General features: G+C 41.6%; 1 protein-coding gene across 1 annotated transcript in view; it reads left to right on the top strand.

Annotated features, from left to right (window-relative positions):
• Positions 1-22,981, top strand: part of ADAMTS17 (ADAM metallopeptidase with thrombospondin type 1 motif 17) — a 392,337-nt gene that overhangs the window by 211,039 nt on the left and 158,317 nt on the right. The window lies entirely within an intron of this gene.

The raw sequence follows: 22,981 nt of genomic DNA on the forward strand, positions 1-22,981 counted from the left end.
ACACACATATACATGTATATGCATACATGCATGCACAGAGCACCCAGTGTGAGTCACACATGCACACACACATACTGTCTTACACAGGCAGCTTTGCAAGGGGGTGGTTCAGAGTTACAGCTGACACTAAGAGCCTGATATCTTGTTTTGTTTTGTTTTTTAATATAGAGGTCTTTCTTTCTTTGTAATATTAAGACATGGTAATATTAAGACACTGAGAAGAAAGTTAATGAGTCTGCTCCTCTTGGAGGTGATGCATTGTTGTCTGATACCAAATCCTCATAGACAGAGAAGAGAGCTAAAAACTACTGGATGTTGAAGGGTGTCATATGGAGAGCATTTGGCAAATGATAAATTGATTATATGATAATAGTGTTAATTACCCCATTAAAATGTTATCATTTTCCGAGCAGTGCCCACATGTTTTGCCCTAAAGCTTCCAACGTGCCTGATCCCAGTGAACGATTACCACAGACTCCCCAGGTTACTCTCCCCAGGGTACAGATGGTAACACCAAGCCTCAGGGATGAAAGGGGTGAACTGATCATTCAGAATGGCTTGGCCAGGAAGTAAGTAGAGGAAGGATTTGACTCAAGTCTGTTCACCCCCAGAGCACACACTTTCTGACCATGCTGCAGATAGCAGGGCCCCTTCTGTGGGTGGAAATACGCCAAGAAGGATGTGTTGTGGTCCCTGGGAGAGGCCAGAGCAGCCTGCAGTCCAGCCGGAAGTTGGCAGCTGGCTCAGGAGAGGGGCAGAGCCAGAGTCATTGTGGGGCAGGAGGACCAGCTCGGGATGAGTGGGACTCAGGAGCCACCCAGCGGCAGTCAGCCTGGAGCTCAGGGCAGTATCTAGTCTGAGGGAGGCAGCCTGCAGGGCTGGGCAGGTGCCCAGAGCAAGAACTCAGGATGGGAGCAACTCCAAGATAGACCAGGACTGTGCCTTCAGAATGAGACCTCGGGCGGGATCCTGGCCAGCCCAGCAGGTCAGCCTGGACCCCGGGAGGCAGGCTGCTGCCTCTTGAGCATTTCCTGGCTGTGTGTGAATTGGTTCAGGAAGTCTGGGTGGAATCCGCAGGGGGGACACTGCCTGCCATTGTTCAGGGAATGGAAGTGGAAGAGAGCTGTGCCTGACGACCAGACCAGCGCCTCCTGCCTGCTGTTTGCTCAAAGGGTGTTTATCTGCAGAGTTGTCTAGAATCTTTTTCTCCCATTCCCCTGTGGAAGTGTCAGCAAGGGTCCCTTCCAGGCCCTGGTAACAGGAAGCTGCCTCCCGTTTCACATCCAGCCACGGCTGGGTTGAAGGACACCTCTCTGGAAAGATGGGACCAGTCCCAGGATCTAATCAACCCCAGTGGTCTGCCGCTGTGTCCAGCGCTCACCATCTGCCTTGATGTTAAGGCCTGACTGTTCAGGTACCATATGCTGGCCAAGAGGCCTGCCCTTAAAGTTCGTGCTGGCACAGAACTCCTGGAGAGGGCAGGTTTCAGAGGGCCCTTTGGTGCTGCGGTGGCAGCAGGAGATCTGTGTGCTTGGTATGCTAGAGGAGGACCCTGAGCATTCAAGAAGGGTAGGAGTGCCTGGGCACCCAAGCGGAAGAAAAGGGAAGCACCCAGCTGAGTCAGTGCACATGCCTTGGCCACTCTGCCCACTGTGGAGTATTCCCTGCCCCGAAGACCAGGCTGCCCTGGCCCCACGAGTGAGCAGGATTGACAGGTGGGAGCTGGACACAGGCTGCCCTGAGATACTGGCCTCTAGGAGCCAGACTGTTGCATACCAGTTGGGTCAGCAGTGATGACAGGAAGGGTGTACAACTCCTGGAGGCTCATGATCCACCAGGCTAGACTCTTTCTTGCATTGTCACATGAAACCCTGACTGTACCCCTCAAGGGCAAGAGCTTTGAACCCCACTTAACAGATAAAAAATAGAGGCTAGGTGATGGACCAAGGTCACTCAGCCAGAAAGGGATGGGCCAGAGACCAAGCACAGATGTGACTATTCCTACAGGAGAAAAGGCAGGCTCTGTTTATTCAAAGACAGATTCCGAAAGAGAGGAAGGTGACTTGGTATTTTATTTTCTTTGTTGGCATCTTTTTGCTCCAAGAGGACAGTGAGAGAGCAGCAAGTCATGATCAGCTTAGCTTCTCTCTTGAAGCTCAAAATATGGCTACATAAAGTGAGATCTTTTTGCTTTGTAAGTTACAGTGCACCTGAGCGTTTATTCCTGCAGCTCACCAAGAACCACGAAATATGCTTTCCTGCTTGCCTTTCTCTGAGAATTCCACCAATACCAAAACAAAGTTGGCATTTTTCTCCCCAAATCCTAGCAGTGTTACTGACCAGAGTTCTTGGCCTCTTTAATCAATAGAAATTGATCAGAGGCCAAACAAGAAATTCAGGCAAGGCTTTATTTATTGGGGCCCCTGCTGCAGCAGGGGGAACAACTAACAGGTTCCCTTGTTTGCTCGCTGCCTGAGGGTTCCTTATGTGGAGCGAGCAGTGTGTCCAGGGGTTGGGCTGGAGGGGTGGTTCAGGTGATTGGCCCACCCCTTAGGTGGTGCTGAGTGCAGGGGGATGAGCAGTGCCCTGATTTTGTTCTCGACACCCTGTGTTTGCTGCTGGCTCTTCAGAAGTGGCAATTGGGTTTTGTTTTGGGTTTTTCTTTAACAGTTCTCTGTCTTGCTGACCAATATGCTCCAGCTGCGCACATACGTGGTTATTTTTAGTCCCTTGTACTTTTTGTATTTTGTTGCTCAGGGAGACGTTCCTCCAGGTGCAGGCACTGCAGCAGAGGCGCCCAGGTGCCAGGCCCTAGCCTGTCTCAGCAGGAGCGACTCCTTAGGGGCATGGAGGTGCGTCCGCGAGCTCAGCTGGCTGGGCATCAGCCTCAGCTCGTGCTGATCGTCCTGCTTACAAGGCTGGTGGTGCCTCCTTCGTCATGACTCTACCAGTTAGAAAGCAGTAACTTCTTACGCTGGAGAAGAGGTCACACTAATGCCAGAGATGTGCTGGCAGAGGAGACAGACAGTTGCCTGCTGGGACCCAGGCCTTGGAGAATGTTGCCCCCAGCTGGGGCAGATCGTCGGAGAGCCCCGGGCACCACCCTGGGACTCTCAGGCTCACTTGACCAGCGTTTTGCTTGTTTGTGCACTTGTAGGTCTGTTTCAGTTGATGTTCAGTGTGATAGGCACACATGTTGAACTGTTCCTTTCTTCCTGCAAAACTGACTCTGTGCTGGGGTGAGCCCCCGCCTTCCTCCTGATCCTCATCCCCTTGTTATCTCCCTTTCACCTACTCTGTTCTGGTTCTGCTTGCCTTCCTGCTCTCCCTCAAACCAAAATGCCTGCTTCCGGCAGGAATGTACTGTGCTTCCTGCTGTTCCCTCTACCTGGATGCTCTTCTCTCAGTTGTCCATGTGACTGGGCCCCTCATTTTGAGTTCGTTTGCTCAGATGTAACCTTCTCAGGGAATCCTACTGCCCTATATAAATTTGCCATCTGGTAACTCCCCCCATCACCTTTGCAGTACCCAGATCTCCTGATCCCCTAAGGGAAAACATTGCTTTTATAAACTTACCTTTTAACATGCTATATAATTTGTTTGTTTACATGACTATTGCTTTTTAATATTTATTTATTTAGCTGCATCCGGTCTTAGATATGCCATGTGGTGGAAAGGACTCTGGTTGTGGTGTGCAGGTTCAGTAGGTCTGGTGCACAGGCGTAGTTGCTCTGTGGCATGTGGGATCTTCCTCAACAAGGGATTGAATCTGCGTCCCTTGCATTGCAGGGCGGATTCTTAACCACTGGACCACCAGTGATGTCCCCGTGACTATTGTTTTCTATTGTTTTGATAATCTCCCTCTTCTAGCTTTTAAATCCTTCCAGGACAAGAATCTTACTTTTCCACACTATTATTTTACAAATGCCTTGGTCAGTACCTGGAACATAGTAGGTGTTCAACAAGTATATGTTGTTCTGAGATCCATTCATGACCCTAACAGTAAATTTAAGTTCTTATGTTAATCCAACCACTGATGAAACTGTAGATAAGCTCACAGGTGAGGAAGAAACCCTTACAGGCCTCCTCATATAGTGAATTGGCTCTCTAAGCCCGAGTCCACATTTACCCATCTAGTTCCCCAACATACATGTTAGACTCTATCAAATATCTTGCAGGGGTTTATATGGACCTTTCCTGTGGCTTCCTCCCAGGACAGTGTAAATCTGGCAGTGAGGAACTGCAGCCTGCTTCTTAGTGGCCATCTCTCTTTGTGCATTAATGAAAAGCATTGTTAAAATCTGAGACTCCTGGTGAGTTAATACATGTAAGATACTGAGAACTGGGTCTGTCACAAAGTAAGCATTCAATCCTTTGAGCTGATACATATGTTGCTATTACCTTCCTGGATAACCCTGGTTCCTATCTTGGATGTGTAGAGGGGGGAGCACAGAACTAATCTATCTGTGTACATCTCTAGGATCAGCACTTCTCTATATTGAATTCCTCAGGGCCATGAAAATTTAAGCATTATGTAAAACTCCAGAGACATTCAGCACCAACCAGCAAGGTCTTGTGATCCAAAGCCAAATCAATCTTTATAACCATTATTATCCTTAAATGCCCTTGAGGATTGAAATGGATATCATGTAATGAACTGATTATGGTCCCAACATTGCTTTTAAATTTGTCGTCCTGATATCTGCCTTTAGCCAAGATGGAGTGTCAGGGACCAGATTTATCTTCCCACCTGAAACAACTAGGAACTCAGACAAAATATATGAAATAATGATTTTCAAGACAATGGCCATAAAGGAAGGAAGGACTGTGATCCTTGGGAGATATGAAATGAATGAGATTGTCCTGGCTTACTGCCTGGGCAGTCTCCAGGCTGCGGCACAGGGAGGGTGGGCTATGAAGCAGCAGGCTTCATGAGTTGGAGAAACAGAGCCAGAAGTCCTAGGAGGCTGGGGCAGCTAGGATTCCCAGAGCAGAGTTCCACAGACGAAACCATGTTACAAAGAGAGAACCTCAGAGGTCTGCCCAGGATCTGCAGGAGTCTTCAGCTTAGTGCTGAGAAACACATGTGTGTGAAAAACTACCCAAGGCCAAGAAAAGAGCCCTCTGAAGGTATTAGAGGGAACAGGCTCTGAGGTGCACAGGGGCATCAGGTAGAGGACACAGAGGGTGCTGTATCAGCAGCGTGGCAGAACTAACCCCACACTAAATGCTGACCTGCTCCCACCCAAGAAACCTTTAAAGCAAAATCTGAAAGGATCAAGCTGTTTCCAAGTAACTTAGCCAAGCCCTAGAACAAAGCTCAGAAACATTTATAGAAATACAAAACCAACACTTAGTAAAATAAAATTCACAATGTCTAGCATCAAATAAAAAATCACCAGGCCTTCAAAGGAGAAGGAAAATACATCCATAACAAGTAGAAAAATCCATCAAAACTGACCTAGAAATGACACAGGTTATAGAATTAGTAGAGAAATGTATTAAAACAATAATTATAACCATATTCCAGGTTCATGAATGTAGCACAAAGAAAGACTGAATGTGTTAAGTAGAGATATGGAAGATATGGAAAAGATCCTACTGGGACTTCTAGAAATGAAAACTATAATATTTAAGTTGAAAGATACCCTGCTTGAGATTTCTCGCAAATGAAAATTGCAGAAGAGATGACTGCTAAAGACAAAGCATTACCCAAAGTGAAACACAAAGAGAAAAAAGACTGAACACAAAAAGAACTGTGGGACTTCGGGTGGCCTAAGAAATATGCAGTTGATGTTCTGAAGGAGGTGACACAGGATTAAAATCATATTTAAAGAAATAACAGAAGGAGGACCTTCAAGATGGCGGAGGAGTAGGGCAGGGAAAACTCCTCCCCCACAAATATATCAAAAAATCACCTGCATGTAGAAGAACTCCCTCAGAACATCTTCTGAATGCTGGCAGAGGACTCCAGACTTCCAGAAAGGCAAACCAATCTCATGGGGTGAGGTAGGGCACAAGATAGAGACTAAAAGGGAGACAAAGGATTTGGGGATGGGGCCCTGTGCCCCAGGGGAGGGAAGTCCTGAAGGAGGGGAGATTTCCACATACTAGGAAAACCCCCTCACAGGCAGGGTCGTGGGGAGCTTTGGAGCCACTAATGGGAGGACAGTGCAGCAAGACAGCTGCTCCAAAGGCAAAACAGAGAAAATTCACCACAGGAGTCGCACCAAACGGCACTTGCCACCTGGGAACTGGCTCAAACACTCCTGCCCACAGTAACTGGGGGCTAAGTGTGGAGGCCCAGGCTTCAGGGGTCGGGCCTCAGGGAGAGGGCCCGGGCCAACTGCCAGGGAGGTACTCTGGGGGCTGGCACTGCACAGCAGAGGCAGACCGGGGGAGCTCTGCGTCCACCACAGAAACAAAGGATCGCTCCCACGGGAAGGCTCCGACGCTGCCCTTTGATTCTGCGCCGTCACAGAATGAGGGACCCTGCCCAGGCAGATGCCAGAGAAGGGCGAGCTGGCTGTGGTCTGTGGTCCCAGAGGCAAGCAGGCAGGCGCAGCGCCAGAGGCTGAAGACAAGGGCCGTCTATGGCCTCAGTCCCAGAGGTCGCAACGACCACCACGCTGTGAGCAGCTGCGAATTGCCCCCAACGTCTTGCTGGGTGCCTGAGTGGCTTGGCTCTGCCAAGGGCCCCACAACTCAGGACCGACTTCCCTGGGGAAGCGTATGCCCCCCTCAGACTGGGGAGACACCCTGCGCAGTCCCGCCGCAGTGAGCACTACCAACACACTCCCTCCCCAGCACAGCCGAGCCGCTGAGCCTGAATGAGCAGCTACTTTCACCTGCTGGTGTCTGGGCAGTGAACAGACATGGAATAGAGGCTTGAAAGCAAAGGAGGGCCCCAAACCAAGCAGAACACCAGGGGCTGCATGAGCAAAGGAAAGAAAGGGAGACCATCCCAGAGTTTACAGCTGCAGCGGTTTGGATTCCAGCATTTGGCCTGAGCCTGTCCTTTAGGGGCGGCTGTAGACTTTGAGAGCAAGTACAAACTGGACCAAGACAAGACCCAAGTCTGAGCAGACCCCACACTGCCCAAAACAGGTCCACAGATCTTCCTAGATATATTGGAGGACTTTCTGAGTAGGCAAATCAACTGGACCAGGAAAACAGAGAAATTATTTGGACATTCCTCTCACTACCACTCTCTATATATTCCACCCCCCCCCCCTGTTTTTCCCCCTTTATATTTTATCTTCTTAAACTGTCCTGATGTGGTTCTTTATTACTCCTTCAATTTTTAAAAATTTATTTATTTTTTAATTGAAGGATAATTGCTTTACAGAATTTTGTTGTTTTCTGTCAAACCTCAGTATGAATCAGCCATAGGTATACATATATCCCCTCCCCTTTGAACCTCCCTCCCATCTCCCTCCCCATGCCACCCCTCTAGGTTGACACAGAGCCCCTGTTTGAGTTTTCTGAGGCATACAGCAAATTCCCATTGGCTATCTGTTTTACATATGGCGATGTAAGTTTCCATGTTATTCTTTCCATACATCTTACCCTCTCCTCCCCTCTCCCCATGTCCATGAGTCTATTCTCTATGTCTGTTTCTCCATTGCTGCCCTGTAAATAAATTCTTCAGTACCATTTTTCTAGATTCCGTATATGTGCATTAGAATATTATATTTATCTTTCTCTTTCTGACTCACTTCCCTCTGTACAATAGGCTTTAGGTTCATCCACCACATCAGAACTGACTCAAATGCATTCCTTTTTATGGCTGAGTAATATTCCATTATGTATATATACCACAACTTCTTTATCCATTCATCTGTCAATGAACATCTAGGTAGCCTCCATGTTCTAGCTATTGTAAATAGTGTTGCAGTGAACAATGGGATACTTGTGTCTTTTTCAATTTTTCTTTCCTCAGGGTATATGCTTAGGAGTGGGATTGCTGGATTATATGGTGGTTTTATTCCTAGATTTTTAAGGAATCTTCATATCGTCTTCAACAGTGGCTGTATCAATTTACATTCCCACCAACAGTGCAAGAGCATTCCGTTTTCTCCACATGCTCTCCAGCATTTATTGTTTGTAGACTTTTTGATGATGGCAATTCTGACCAGTGTGAGGTGATACCTCATTGTAGTTTTGATTTGCATTTCTCTAATAATGAGCGATGTTGAGCATCTTTTCATGTGTTTGTTAGCCATCTGTTTGTCTTCTTTGGAGAAATGTCTGTTTAGGTCTTTTCCCCACTGTTTGATTGGGTTGTTTGTTTTTCTGGTATTGAATTGTATGAGCTGCATATATATTTTGGAAATTAATCGTTTGTCTGTTGTTTCATTTGCTATTATTTTTACCCATTCTGAGGGTTATCTTTTCACCTTGCTTATAGTTTCCTTTGCTGTGCAAAAGCTTTTAAGTTTAATCAGGTCCCACTTGTTTACTTTTGTTTTTATTTCCATTGCTTTAGGAGGTGGGTCATAGAGGATCTTGCTTTGATTTATGTCATCGAGTGTTCTGCCTATGTTTTTCCCTAAGAGTTTTATAGTTTCTGGTCTTACATTTAGGTCTTTAACCCATTTTGAGTTTATTTTTGTGTATGGTGTTAGGACGTGTTCTAATTTCATTCTTCTACATGTAACTGTTGAGTTTTCCCAGTAATATTTATTGAAGAGGCTGTCTTTGCCCCATTATATATTCTTGTCTCCTTTGTCAAGAATAAGGTACCCATAGGTTCATGGGTTTATTTCTGGGCTTTCTATCTTGTTCCATTGGTCTATATTTCTGTTTTTGTGCCAGTACCATACTGTCTTGATGACTGTAGCTTTGTAGTATAATCTGAAGTCAGGAAGCTTGATTTCTCCAGCTTAATTCTTCTTTCTCAAGACTGCTTTGGCAATTTGGAGTCTTTTGTGTTTCCATATGAATTGTGAAATTTTTTGTTCTAGTTCTATGAAAAATACCATTGGTAATTTGATAGGGATCACATTGAATCTGTAGATTGCATTTGGTAGTATAGTCATTTTCACAATATTGATTCTTCCTACCTAGGAACATGGGATATCTCTCTATCTTTTATGTCATCTTTGATTTCTTTCATCAGTGTCTTATAATTTTCTGTATACAGTTCTTTTCTCTCCTTAGGTAAGTTTATTCCTAGATATTTTGTTCTTTTTGTTGCAATGGTGAATGGGATTGATTCCTTAGTTTCTTTTTCTGATTTTTCATTGTTAGGATATAGAAATGCAAGTGATTTCTGTGTATTGATTTTGTGTCATGTGACTTTGCTAAATTGATTGATTCAGTTCAGTTCAGTTCAGTCACTCAGTCATGTCCGACTCTTTGCGACCCCATGAATCGCAGCATGCCAGGCCTCCCTGTCCATCACCAACTCCCGGAGTCCACCCAAACCCATGTCCATCGAGTCAGTGATGCCATCCAGCTATCTCATCCTCTGTCGTCCCCTTCTCCTCCTGCCCCCAATCCTTCCCAGCATTAGAGTCTTTACCAATGAGTCAACTCTTCACATGAGGAGGCCAGCGTATTGGAGTTTCAGCTTCAACATCAGTCCTTCCAATGAACACCCAGGACTGATCTCCTTTAGGATGGATTGGTTGGATCTCCTTGCAGTCCAAGGGACTCTCAAGAGTCTTCTCCAACACCACAGTTAAAAAGCATCAATTCTTCAGCACTCAGCTTTCTTCACCGTCCAACTCTCACATCCATACATGACTACTGGAAAACCCATAGCCTTGACTAGACGGACCTTTGTTGGCAAAGTAATGTCTCTGCTTTGAAATATGCTGTCTAGGTTGGTCATAACTTTCATTCCAAAAATTCATTGATTAGCTCTAGTAATTTTCTGATAGTATCTTTAAGGTTTACTATGTACAGTATCATGTCATCTACAAATAATGAGAGCTTTACTTCTACTTTCTGATCTGGATTCCTTTTATTTCTTTTTCTTCTCTGATTGCCATTGCTAGGACTTCCAAAACTGTGATGAATAATAGTGGTGAAAGTGGACACCGTTGTCTTTTTCATGATCTTTGGGGGAATGCTTTTCATTTTTCACCATTGAGAATAATGTTTGCTATAGGCTTATCATATATGGCTTTTACTATATTGAGGTAGATTCCTTCTATGCCCATTTTTTTAAGAGTTTTAATCATAAATGGGTGCTGAATTTTGTCAAAGGCTTTTCCTGCATCTGTTGACATTATCATGTTTTTTATCTTTCAATTTGTTACTGTGGTATATCACATTGATTGATTTGCATATATTGAAGAATCCTTGTGTTCCTGGGATAAACCCAACTTGATCATGGTGTATGAGCTTTTTAATGTGTTCTTGAATTCTGTTTGCTAAAATTTTGTTGAGGATTTTTGCATCTATGTTCATCAGTGATATTGGCCTGTAGTTTTCTTTTTTTGTGTTGTCTTTATCTGGTTTTGGTATTGGGGTGATGGTGGCTTCATAGAATGAGTTTGGAAGTGTTCCTTCCTGTACAATTTTTTGAAAGAGTTTTAGAAGGATAGGCATTAGCTCTTCTCTGAATGTTTGATAGAATTCTCCTGTGAAGCCATCTGGTCCTGGACTTTTGTTTTGGGGAGATTTTTTTTATCACAGCTTCAATTTCAGTGCTTGTAATTGGGTTGTTCATAATTTCTACTTCTTCCTGGTTCAGTCTTGGAAGAATGAACTTTTCTAAGAATCTGTCCATTTCTTCCATGGTATCCATTTTATTGCCATATAGTTGTTCATAATAGTTTCTTATAATCCTTTGTATTTCTGCATTGTCTATTGTAACCTCTCCTTTTTCATTTCTAATTTTGATTTGATTCTTTTTTTTTCTTGATGAGTCTGGCTAAAGGTTTGTCAATTTTGTTTATCTTCTCAAAGAACCAGCTTTTAGTTTTATTAATCTTTACTATTGTTTCTTTTATCTCTTTTTCACTGATTAATGCTCTGATCCTTATGATTTCTTTCCTTCTCCTAATTTGGGGGGATTTTTTTGACTATATAAATCCCTTTAATATTTGTTGAGAAGCTGGTTTGATGGTATTGAATTCTCTTAACTTTTGCTTGTCTGCAAAACTTTTGATTTCTCCATCAATTTTGAATGACATCCTTGCTGGGTAATCTTGGTTTTAGGTTTTTCCCTTTCAGTACTTTACATATAACCTGCCGTTCCTTTCTGGCCTGCAGAGTTTCTGCTGAAAGGTCAGATGTTAAATGTTTAGGGTTTCCTTTGTATGTTACTTGTTGCTTCTCCCTTGCTGCTTTTAGTATTCTTTCTTTGTGTTTAATCTTTGGTAGTTTGATTAGTATGTGTCTTGGCATGTTTCTCCTTGGGTTTATCCTGTATGGGACTCTTTGTACCTCTTGGACTTGATTGACTATTTCCTTTTCCACATTGGGGAAATTTTCAAGTATAATCTCTTCAAAAATTTTTTCATACCCTTTCTTTTTCCATTCTTCTGGGACCCCTGTAATTTGAATGTTGGTGTGTTTGATATTGTCCAGAGGTCTCTGAGACTATCCTCAGTTCATTCTGCTCCTTCAATTATTATTTTTATAGCCCACTTTTTCCTCTTTTTCTTTGAAAAAAGCCTTATTTTTAAAACAAATTCCATGTTTTTGATTTTTGTTTTAGATGTTTTATTTGATTTTTTTATTTTTGAGAGTTTAACTTTTTCCATGTTTTTTTATTTTCTTTTTGATCTTTTGCTTTTGATTTTGTATCTTTGAGAGTCTATTAATTTTTAGCATCCATTTTCATTTAGAGGTTTTATTATTGGCTTGATTGCTGTCTTCTTTTTTGACTCTTTGTCTTTTTTTCTTTTTCTCTTTTTCCCCTCTTTCCTTCTTTATATAAGTGTGTGACTTTCTTGGAATGAATTTTGGCTGTTGAGAGGTGAAAGTGTTAGTCACTCAGTCATGTCCAACTCTTTGTGAACCCATGGACTGCAGCCCACCAGACTGTATGGAATTCATGGAATTCTGTTCATGGAATTCTCCAGGCAAAAATGCTGGAGTGGGATGTCATGCTCTTCTCCAGGGGACCTTCTTGACCCATGGATCAAACCCACATCTCCCACAATGCAGGCAAATTCTTTACTGTCTGAGCCACTAGGAAAGTTCACCATTATGAGAGGTATTTCACCATTATGTCTTCTATGCTGTGTGGCCTGTGAAATCTTAATGCTATAGTAAGGTGTCATACCTGAAGCCCAGAGGTAGGAGACTCCACACTAGGACTTTGGACCACAAGAGAGCATTAGAGACCCCGTAGAACATTATTAGACAAACACCCTCACAATGGCCTCCATTTCAACACTCAAGCCCCACCCAAAAGCCAGCAAGCTCTGGTTCTGAATGCCCCATGCCAACCCTTCAGCAAAACAGGAGCACAACCCTTCACGTTAGCAGACAGGCTGCCCAAAGCCATACTGAACCCATCCATAGACATCCCTAAACACACTACTGGGCACAGAACTGCTTTTAAGAGAGACAAGATCTAGCTCCATCCACCAGAACACAGGCACAAGTCCCCCAAAGCAGGAAACTTTCACAAGGCATTGGTTCAGCCCCGCCCAGGGGAAACATACTCCTCAATTAAGAGGAACTACACCCTTCCAAACTGCAGAAAGGAGACCTCAAGCACAGTAAGTTAAACACAATGAAAAGACAGAGAAACATCCAGCTAATGAAGGAACATGGTAAAAACTCCTAAGACGAAATAAGAGGAAGTAGACAATCTTCCTGAAAAGGAATTCAAAGTAATGATAGTAAAGATGGTCCAAAATCTTGAAAATAAAATGGAGGCATGGATAAATAGACTAGAGGCACAGATTGAGAAGATGCAAGAAATATTTAACAAGGACCTTGAATAAAGAATAGACCATCAACAATGAACAATGCAATAACTGAGTTTAAAAATATACTGGAGGGAACCAACAGTAGAGTAACTGAGGCAGAAGAATGGATAAGTGAGATGGAAGATAGAATGGTGGAAATAACTGAAACAGAGAAAAATAAAGAGAAAAAGAATAAAAGTGATGAGGACAGTCTCAGAGACTGTTTAACAGACAGCATTAAACATAACAACATTAGAATCATAGGAATCCCAGAAGAAGAAAACAAAAGGAAAGGCCATGGGAAAATATTTAAGGAGGTTATAGTTGGAAGTTTTCAACTTCCCTAAAATGAGAAGGGAGATAGCCACCCAAACTCATAAAGTTCAGACAGTCCCATACAACATAAACCCAAGGAGAAACATGCCAAGACACATATTAATCAAACTAACAAAAATTAAACACAAAGAACAAATGTTAAAAGCAGCAAGGGAAAAGCAACAAATAACATAGAACTGGGTCCCTATAAGGCTAATGGCTGCTCTTTCAACAGAACTCTACAGGCCAGAAGGAAATGGCAGGACGTACTTAAAATGATGAAAGGGAAAAACCTACAACCAAGATTACTGTCCTCAGCAAACATCTCATTCAAAATTGATGGAGAAACCAAGTTTTACAAACAAACAAAAGTTAAGAAAATTTAGCATCACCAAACCAGCTTTACAACAGATGTTATAGGGACTTCTGCAGGCTGGAAACACAAAAAGAAGAGGCCTACAAAAACAGTCCCCAAACAATAAAGTAAATGGTAACAGGATACCAATAATTACCTTAAATGTAAATTGGCTAAACCCTCCAACCAGAAGACACAGATTGGCTGAATGGATACAAAAACAAGACCCCTATATATGTGTCCAGAAGAAACCCACCTCAGACCTAGGAACGCTTACAGACTGAAAGTGAGGGGCTAGAAAAATATATTCCATGTAAATAGAAATCAAAAGAAAGCAGGAGTAGCAATACTCATATCAGATTAAAGATACTTTAAAGACCATTACAAGAGACAAAGAAGGACACTATATAATGATCAAAGGATCAATCCAAGAAGAAGATATAACAATTATATATGCACCCAACATATGAGCACCTCAATACATAAGGCAAATGCTAACATCTGTCAAAGGGAAAATCAACAATAAAACAATAATAGTGGGGGACTTTAATATCCCACCCACACCAACGGACAGATCATCCAGGTAGAAAATAAGGAAAAACAGGCTTTAAATGATGCATTGGATCAGTTAGACCTAATTGATATCTACAGGGCATTTCATTCAAAAACAATAGATTTCACTTTTTTCTTAAGTGCACATGGAACATTCTCCAGGATAGATCACATTTTGGATCACAGATGAAGCCTTTTCAAGACTTTTCAATTACCCCTACCATAGTTTGGCCTGAAGGGGTCAAACTACAGGGAAGGAACACAGCCTCACGCATCAGCAGAAAGTTGGATTAAAGATTTGCTGAGCATGGCCCCACCCACCAGAGCAATACCCAGTTTCCCCATAGCCAGTCCCTCCAATCAGGAAACTTCCACAAGCTTCTTACCCTCATCCATCAGACAGCATGAAAGCTACAGTCACAGGAAACTAACCAAACTGATCATATGGATCACAGCCTTATCTAACTCAATGAAACTATGAGCCATGCCAAGACAGATGGGTCATGATGGAGAGTTCTGACAAAACATGGTCCACTGGAGAAGGGAATGGAAAACCACATCAGCATTCTTGCCTTGAGAACCCCATGAACAGTATGAAAAGGCAAAAAGATAGGATACTGAAAGATGAACTCCCCTGGGTGGAGGGGGGTGGTGGTGGTGGTGGTGTTGGTTGAGTCACTAAGTTGTGTCTGACTCTTGCGACCCCATGGACTGTAGCCTGCCAGCCTCCTCTGTCCATGGGGATTCTCTAGGCAAAAATAGTGGAGTGGGTTGCCAGTTCCTTCTCCAGGGGATCTTCCCAACCCAGGAAATCGAACCCAGGTCTCCTACATTGCAGGCAAATATTGGAGAACAGCAGAGAAACACCTCCAGCTAGAATGAAGAGGCTGAGCCAAAGCAGAAAGCACGCCTAGTTATGGATGTGTCTGGTGGGGAAAGTAAAGTCTGGTACTATAAACAATATTGCATAGTAACCTGAAATTTTAGGTCCATGAATTAAGGTAAATTGTAAGTGGTCAAATAGGAGGTGGCAAGAGTGAACATTGACATTTTAGGAGTCAGTGAACTAAAATGGACTTGAATGGGCGAATTTAATTCACATGACCATTTTATCTACTACTGTGGGCAAGAATTCCTTGGAAGAAATGGAGTAGCCCTCATGGTCAACAAAAGAGTCCAAAATGCTTGGGTGTACCTGGGTGTAATCTCAAAACAACACAGTGATCTCTGTTCATTTCTAAGGCAAGCCATTCAGTATCATAGTAATCCAAGTCTATGCCTCAACCACTAATGCTGAAGAAGCTGAAGTTGAACAGTTTTATGAAGACCTACAAGACCATCTAGAACTAACACCAAAAAAAGATGTTCTTTTCATCATAGGGGACTAGAATGCAAAAACAGGAAGTCAAGAGATACCTGGAGTTAACAGGCAACTTTGACCTTGGAGTACACAATGAAGCAGGGCAAAGGCTTGCAGAGTTTTGCCAAGAGAATGCACTGGTCACAGCAAAACCCTCTTCCAACAACACAAGAGATGACTCTACACATAAATATCACCAGATGGTCAATACTGAAATCAGATTGATTATATTCTTTGCAGCCGAAGATGGAGAAGCTCTATACAGTCAGCAAAAACAAGACCGAGAGCTTACTGTGGTTTAGATCATGAACTCCTTATTGCAAAATGTAGATGTAAGTTGAAGAAAGTAGAAAAACCACTAGGTCATCCAGGTATGACTTAAATCTAATCCCTTACAATTATACAGTGCAAGTGACAAATAGATTCAAGGGATTAGATCTGATAGAGAGCCAGAAGAACTATGCATGGAGGTTTGTAACATTGTACAGGAGGTGGTGATCAAAACCATCCCCAAGAAAAAGAAATGCAAAAAGGCAAAACAACTGACTGAGGAGGGCTTACAAGTAGCTGAGAAAAGAAGAGAAACAGAAAGCAAAGGAGAAAAGGAAAGACACATGTATCTGAATGCAGAGTTTCAAAGAATAGCAAAGAGAAATAAGAAGGCCTTATTAAGTGATCAGTGCAAAGAAATAGAGGAAAACAATAGAATGGGAAAGACTAGAGATCTCTTCAAGAAAATTAGAGATACCAAGGGAACATTTCATGCAAAATAGAGCACGATAAAGGTCAGAAAAGATATGGACCTAAGAGAAGCATAAGGTTTTAAGAAGAGGTGGCAAGAAGACACAGAAGAACTATACAAAAAAGATCTTAATGACTCAGATAACCATGATGGTGTGATCACTCACCTAGAGCCAGACATCCTGGAGTGCAAAGTTCAGTGGGCCTTAGGAAGCATCACTACAAACAAATCAAGCCTTGGTATATTAAAAAAATTGAAATCATTTCAAGCATCTTCTCTGACCACAACATGGTAAGACTAGACATCAACTGCAGAAAAAAGAAAAATACTATATAAAAACACTTACATCTGGGGCTTCCCAAATGGTGCTAGGGGTAAAGAATTCTGCCAGTGCAGGAGATGCAAAAGATTCAGGTTCAGTGCCTCAGTCAAGAAGATCCCCTGGAGGATGAAATGGCAACCCAAATGCCTGGGTAATCCCATGGACATTGGAGCCTGGTGGGCTACAGTCTGTGGGGTCACAAAGAGTCAGACACAACTGAGTGACTGAGCATGCATGGAGGCTAAAAAACACTTCTGAATAACCAACATATCACTGAAGAAATCAAAAGGAAAATAAAAATATGCCTAGAAACAAATGACAATGAAAACATGATAACTCAAAACATATGGGATACAGTGAAAGCAATGCTAAAGGGAAATTTATAGCAATACAAGCCTACCTCAAGAAACAAAAGAGACATCAAATAAAAAACCTAACCTTATATCTAAAGCAACTAGAAAAAGAAGAATTTTTTAAAAAAACAAAATTAGGAAAAGAAAAATCATAAATATCAGAGTAGAAATAAATGAAAAAGAAATGGAGATAATAACAGAGATTAATAGAACTTAGAATTGTTTCTTTGAGAAAATAAATTTTACAAACCATTAGATAGACTCATCAAGGAAAAAAGGAAGAAGACTCAAGTCAAGAAAACTAGAAATGAGAAAGTAGAAGTTACAATAGACAACACAGAAATACAAAGGATCATAAGAGATTACTTTGAACAACCATATGCCAATAAAATGGACAACCTAGAAGTAATGGACATATTCTTACAAAATTTAACTTTCCAAAAGTGAACCAGGAAGAGAGAAAATATGAACAGACCAATCATAAACGTGGAAATCAAAATGTGGAAATCTCCCAACAAACAAAAGCCCAGGGACAGATGACTTCACAGATGAATTCTACCAAAAATTTAGAGAAAAGCTAACAACTATCGTGCTCAAATTCTTCCAGAAAATTGCAGAGGAAGGAAAACTTGCAGCTCTTTCTATGAGGTCACCATCACCCTGATACCAAAACCAGATAACGATGCAACACAAAAAAAGATTACAGGCCAATGTCACTGATGAACATAGATTCAAAAATCCCCAACAAAATTTAGCAAACAAAATCCAACAACACATTAAAAAGATCATATATCATGAATAAAGTGGGCTTTATCCCAGGGGTGCAAGGATTCTTTAATTTATACAAATCAGTCAGTATGATGCACCATATTAAATTGAAATATAGAAACCATGTGATCATCTCAATAGATGCAGAGGAAACTTTTGACAAAATCCAACACCCATTTAAGATAAAAACTCTCCAGAAAGTAGGCATAGAAGGAACATACCTCAGCATAATAAAGGCCACATATGACAAACCCATAGCAAACATTATTCTCAATGGTGAAAAAATTGAAAGCATTTCCTGTAAAATTAGGAATAAGACAAGCATATACACTCTCACCACTGTTATTTAACATAGTTTTGGAAGTCCTAGCCAAAGCAATCGGAGAAGAAAAATAAAAGAAATCCAGATTGGAAAAAAAGAAGTAAAGCTCTCACTGTTTGCAGGTGACATGATTCTTTAAACAGAAAACCCTAAAGCTGCCACCAGAAAATTACTGTGCTAATCAATAAATATAGCAATGTCACAGGATATAAAATTAATACACAGAAATTCTTTGCATTCCTATATGCTAACAGTGAAAAATCAGAAAGAGAGATTAAGGAAAAGATCCCATTCACTACTGCAACAAAAAGAATAAAATATTTAGGAATAAGCTTACCTAAAGAGGCAGAAGCCCTGCATGCAGAAAACTATAATACACTGATGAAAGAAATTAAGCTTGACACAAACAGATGGAGAGATGTACTGTTTTCTCAGATTAAGAATCAATATTGTGAAAATGAATATACTACCCAAGCAATCTATAGATGCAGTGCAATCCCTATCAAACTACCAATGGCATTTTTTAACAGGACTAGAACAAATAATTTTACAGTTTGTATGGAAACACAAAACACCCTGAATAGCCAAAACAATCTTGAGAAAGAAGAATGGAGCTGGATGAATCAACCTTCCTGACTTCAAACTTTACTAAAAAGCTACAGTCATCAAGATAGTATGGTACTGGCACAGAAATAGAAATATAGATCAATGGAACAAAATAGAAAGCCTGGAGATAAATCCATGAACCTAAGGGAACCTTATCTTTGACAAAGGAGGCAAAAATATACAATGGAGAAAAGACAGTCTCTTCAATAAATGGTACTGCAAAAACTGGTCAGCTTTGTGTAAAAGGATGAAATTAGAACACTTCCTAACACCATACACAGAAATAAACTCAAAATGGATTACAGACCTAAGTGTAAGACCAAACCTGTAAAACTTTTAGAGGAAAACATAGGGAGAGCACTCTTTGACATAAGCCAAAACAAGATCCTGTATGACCCACTTCCTGGAATAATGGAAATAAAAACAAAAATAAACACATGTGACCTAATTGAACTTAAATGCTTTTGCACAACGAAGGAAACCATAAGCAAAGTGAAAAGACAACCCTCAGAATGGGCAAAAATAATAGCAAATGAAACAACTGACAAAAAACTCATCTCCAAAATATACAAAGCAGCTCATGCAGCTCAATACCAGAAAGACAAACAACCCAATAAAAAGTGGGCAGAAGACTTACACAGACATTTCTCCAAAGAAAACATACAGATGACTAATAAACACATGAAAAGATACTCAACAGCACTCATTATTAGAGAAATGCAAATCAAAACTACAGTGAGGTATCATCTCACACTGGTTGGAATGGCCATCATTAAAAAGTTCACAAATAAATTCTGGAGAGGGTGTGGAGAAAAGGGAACTGTTTTGAACTGTTTGTGGGAATGCAAATTGGTGCAGCTGCTATGGAGAACAGTGTGGAGATTCCTTAAAAAACTAGGAATAAAACTAACATATGACCCCACAGTCCCACTACTGGGCATATACCCTGAGGAAACAATAACTAAAAAAGACACATGTACCTCAATGTACATTGCAGCACTATTTACAGTAGCTAGGATGTGGAGGCAACCTAGATGTCCATCAAGAGATGAGTGGATAAAGAAGTTGTGGTACATATACACAATGGAATTATTACTTAAGTATAAAAAGGAATGCATTTGAGTCAGTTCTAATGAGGTAGATGAACCTAGAGCCTTCACTTATACAAAGTGAAGTTAGAACGAGAAAGACAAATATATATTAATGCATATATATGGAATCTAGAAAGATGGTACTGATGAACCTATCTATAGGCCGCAAGGGAGATGCAGACATAGAGAAAAGACTTTTGGATACCTTGAGGGAAAGAGAAGGTGGGATGGTTTGGGAGAGTAGCATTGAAACATACACTACCACGTGTAAAGAAGAGAGCTCTTGGTAATTTGCTGTACGGCACAGGGAACCCAAGGGCTTCCCTGTAGCTCAAATGGTAAAGAGTCTGCCTGCAATGCAGGAGACCTGGGTTCAATCCCCAGGTCGGGAAGATGTGCTGGAGAAGGGAATGGCAATTCACTCCAGTATTCTGGCCTGGAGAATCCCATGGACAGAGGAGCCTGGCGGGCTATAGTCCATGGGGTTGCAAAGAGTCAGACACAACTGAGCAACTAACACACAGGGAACCCAAAGCCAGTGCTCTGTGACAACCTAGATGGGAGATTGAGAGGGAGGTTTAAGAAGGAGGGAGTATATGTATACCTATGGCTGATTCATGTTGATGTATGGCAGAAAGCATCATAATATTGTAAGGTAATTATCCTCCAATTCAAAATAAAATAAAGAAAAATGGCTGAAAATTTTTGCATATTTGGTGAAAACACAAGCCCACAGATCCAAGAATTTCAGTGAATCCCAAGAATCATGAAGAATCCAGACCAAAGCTCATCATAATCAAAGTGCTTAAAAGTGGTGATGAAGAGATCTTCAAAGAGCATATTTCTCATTAGAAACAATGCAAGTGATAAAAGACCATGGAAGCATCTTTAAAGCATTGAAAAAAAAAAGCTTGCCACCTTAGAATTCTACACCCTTTTAATAGGAAAAAAAAAATACCACCTACTAGATGCTGTGAAAAAGAGAACACTCATAGCCAGGAGTTTTAGGGGAATGAATATTGTGAAGACATTACAACTCCAAAAATGTGGAGGGATCTCTTGAAAACTCCACTCATGCATGCCAGTTGGGAACACTCCCTGAAGTCCTGGCTCCCTGAAGGCCATGTCCATGAGGAGGGCTTCCTTGGCAAGGAATGTAGCTTGCATTCCTACACAGGGCCTTCAGGAGGTGGCTTGGAAAAGCACAGAAGCATTAATGAGGCAAGTGGGCTGTGTGTGAATGCATGTGTGTGGACCTTTTGTCTTAAAATTTTCTAGAACTTTAAGCCTATTACAGAAAAGAAAATAATAATGAAGTGTAACAGCATGGACGCTGCCAGGAGAATCAAACGGCGAAACCCATCAGTGTTTCAACAGTTGAACATTTTCTTTTTCTGGAAAGCAGACCATAAAAATAAGGAGAAAAGAAACTAGATAGATTATATTTTGAGAAGAGTACCAACCACCATGACCACCGGTGGGTAGTTCTTATTTTGCTGCTGCCTCTTATAAGGAACAACATCTTGTCCTTGGCGGAAGGTAGAGGCCACGGGCTCAGGGGATCACACTCTCATGGACGCTCCTTCGTTATTGTGTGCATGCAGGGGTTCTGAGCTAGGGTCTGCTGATGGATTTAAGAGGATTTGTAAACAGGGATAGGGAAAAGATCACATCTTTTTTCTCCAGTATGTAACCAAAATGAGTATTTCCTTTGATTATGAGAGTCAGTGATAAGCCACAGGAGTCTCAGCAGTACCTGTGACGTCATGTGATCAGGAATCACAGATCCTTCTACTGCATGACTGTTCTAGCAGCTATTTGGAAGTATCATTTATTCTCATGACTGCTTCAAAATTTTAATGGTTACTAGATCTAGGGCCAGATCTTCTTATGTAATGTGTTGACAAGGAAACACATGTTTCACTTACTATATCACAAATTTGTATTTTGAGTTACATTTGAACTTAATTGTTTGATTGCTAACTTTGTGTATTTTATAATCATGCACTGACAGGTATTATTCCAAGAAGGGTTCACAGGCTCCACCCTGTGCCTCAGAGCACAAGGCCAGTTGCTTAGTGCTAGGCAGTGACCAGTCAGAATTTACCCATGCAGGGATGAACTGCCTTTCTTTGACTGTTCCTCTTCTTTAGGTGGAATTTCCACTACAGAATATCCTTCTGATTGGACTTCCATGGTATGTTCTTCTTTTCGCATTCACAATTCATAGCCATTTTAAGACCAATCAGAATTAAGAGCCACTTCCTTCCCCAAGGGTGTAGGGTAACTTTGGAAAAACATTGCTACAGTTTCTTTGGGAGCCGCCTGGCTTCAAATATTTCTGCTTTCTTAAACATTTGCATCAGAGAATGAAGAAAAAATTAAAATACAGTCCATTTTCATTTCTAGGACCCTGGAGATCCCCACACCATCACCATTGCATCTTTCATGTCTGTCTGCAGAATGCGGGTATTGTAAGGCTCAAAGCTGTCTGTGGAAATATGAACTACCAAAAGAAAAAAAATTGGCATCAATAGCTGGCATTTGTTGCAGAAGTTATTGGCAAATATAGCTGTCTCCTCTTTTAGCCAATGGTAATGTGATGTTTTTAATTCAATAAAGCATTTCAAGAAAGTCCAAACATAAAAGTTATAAACATTGGATGGTAAATATTTATTAGAAAGGGGAAATGAACTTTATGCAATTATCCCAATCCATCTTTTTTTATGATTACAAGTTCCTCCTGTCTCTGTCAGCAAAGTCACTTGCAAAGTCATTATTTAGCAAGACCTTAAAGCTACTTAAGCTCAGATATTCTGCCAGGTGAAACAAGGGTGAGAAGGCCAGAAGTAGGATTGTCAGCTGAAAGGAAGAGTGGGGAGTTAGGGCATCGTTCTGCTAATGATCATGGCCTCACAAAGCCCTCACCCCATTTCAACATAAAAGAGGAATTTATCTGTCCCCGCCCCTCACCTGGTTCCTAGAGGTTCTCAGCTGAAAGGTGCATCCTTCCACCTTTTCTGTATTTCAGATTTTCTGTATTTCACATTCCACCACCACTGCTCCAAGTCCATGCCTGATTGCCCCACAGGGAAAGGAAGGTGTCGGGAAGTGATGCACAGCGGCCTAACTGGTTGACTTGAGCAGGGGTGTGCCAACGTGTGATGGTGTGCACAATGGGCGAAGATGTGCATATTCTGCTATTTAAAAATTGTATATTGAGCATGGAAGTTGTAAGCCAGTTTTTGCAAGAAGGCAACAGTGTCTAGAATGGTGTCATTCGAGAGTCTTGTGCATTCTTTTCTACCTAATGTTTG

This window comes from Dama dama, chromosome 13 (assembly GCF_033118175.1).
Source record: "Dama dama isolate Ldn47 chromosome 13, ASM3311817v1, whole genome shotgun sequence".
Classification (NCBI taxonomy): domain Eukaryota; kingdom Metazoa; phylum Chordata; class Mammalia; order Artiodactyla; family Cervidae; genus Dama; species Dama dama.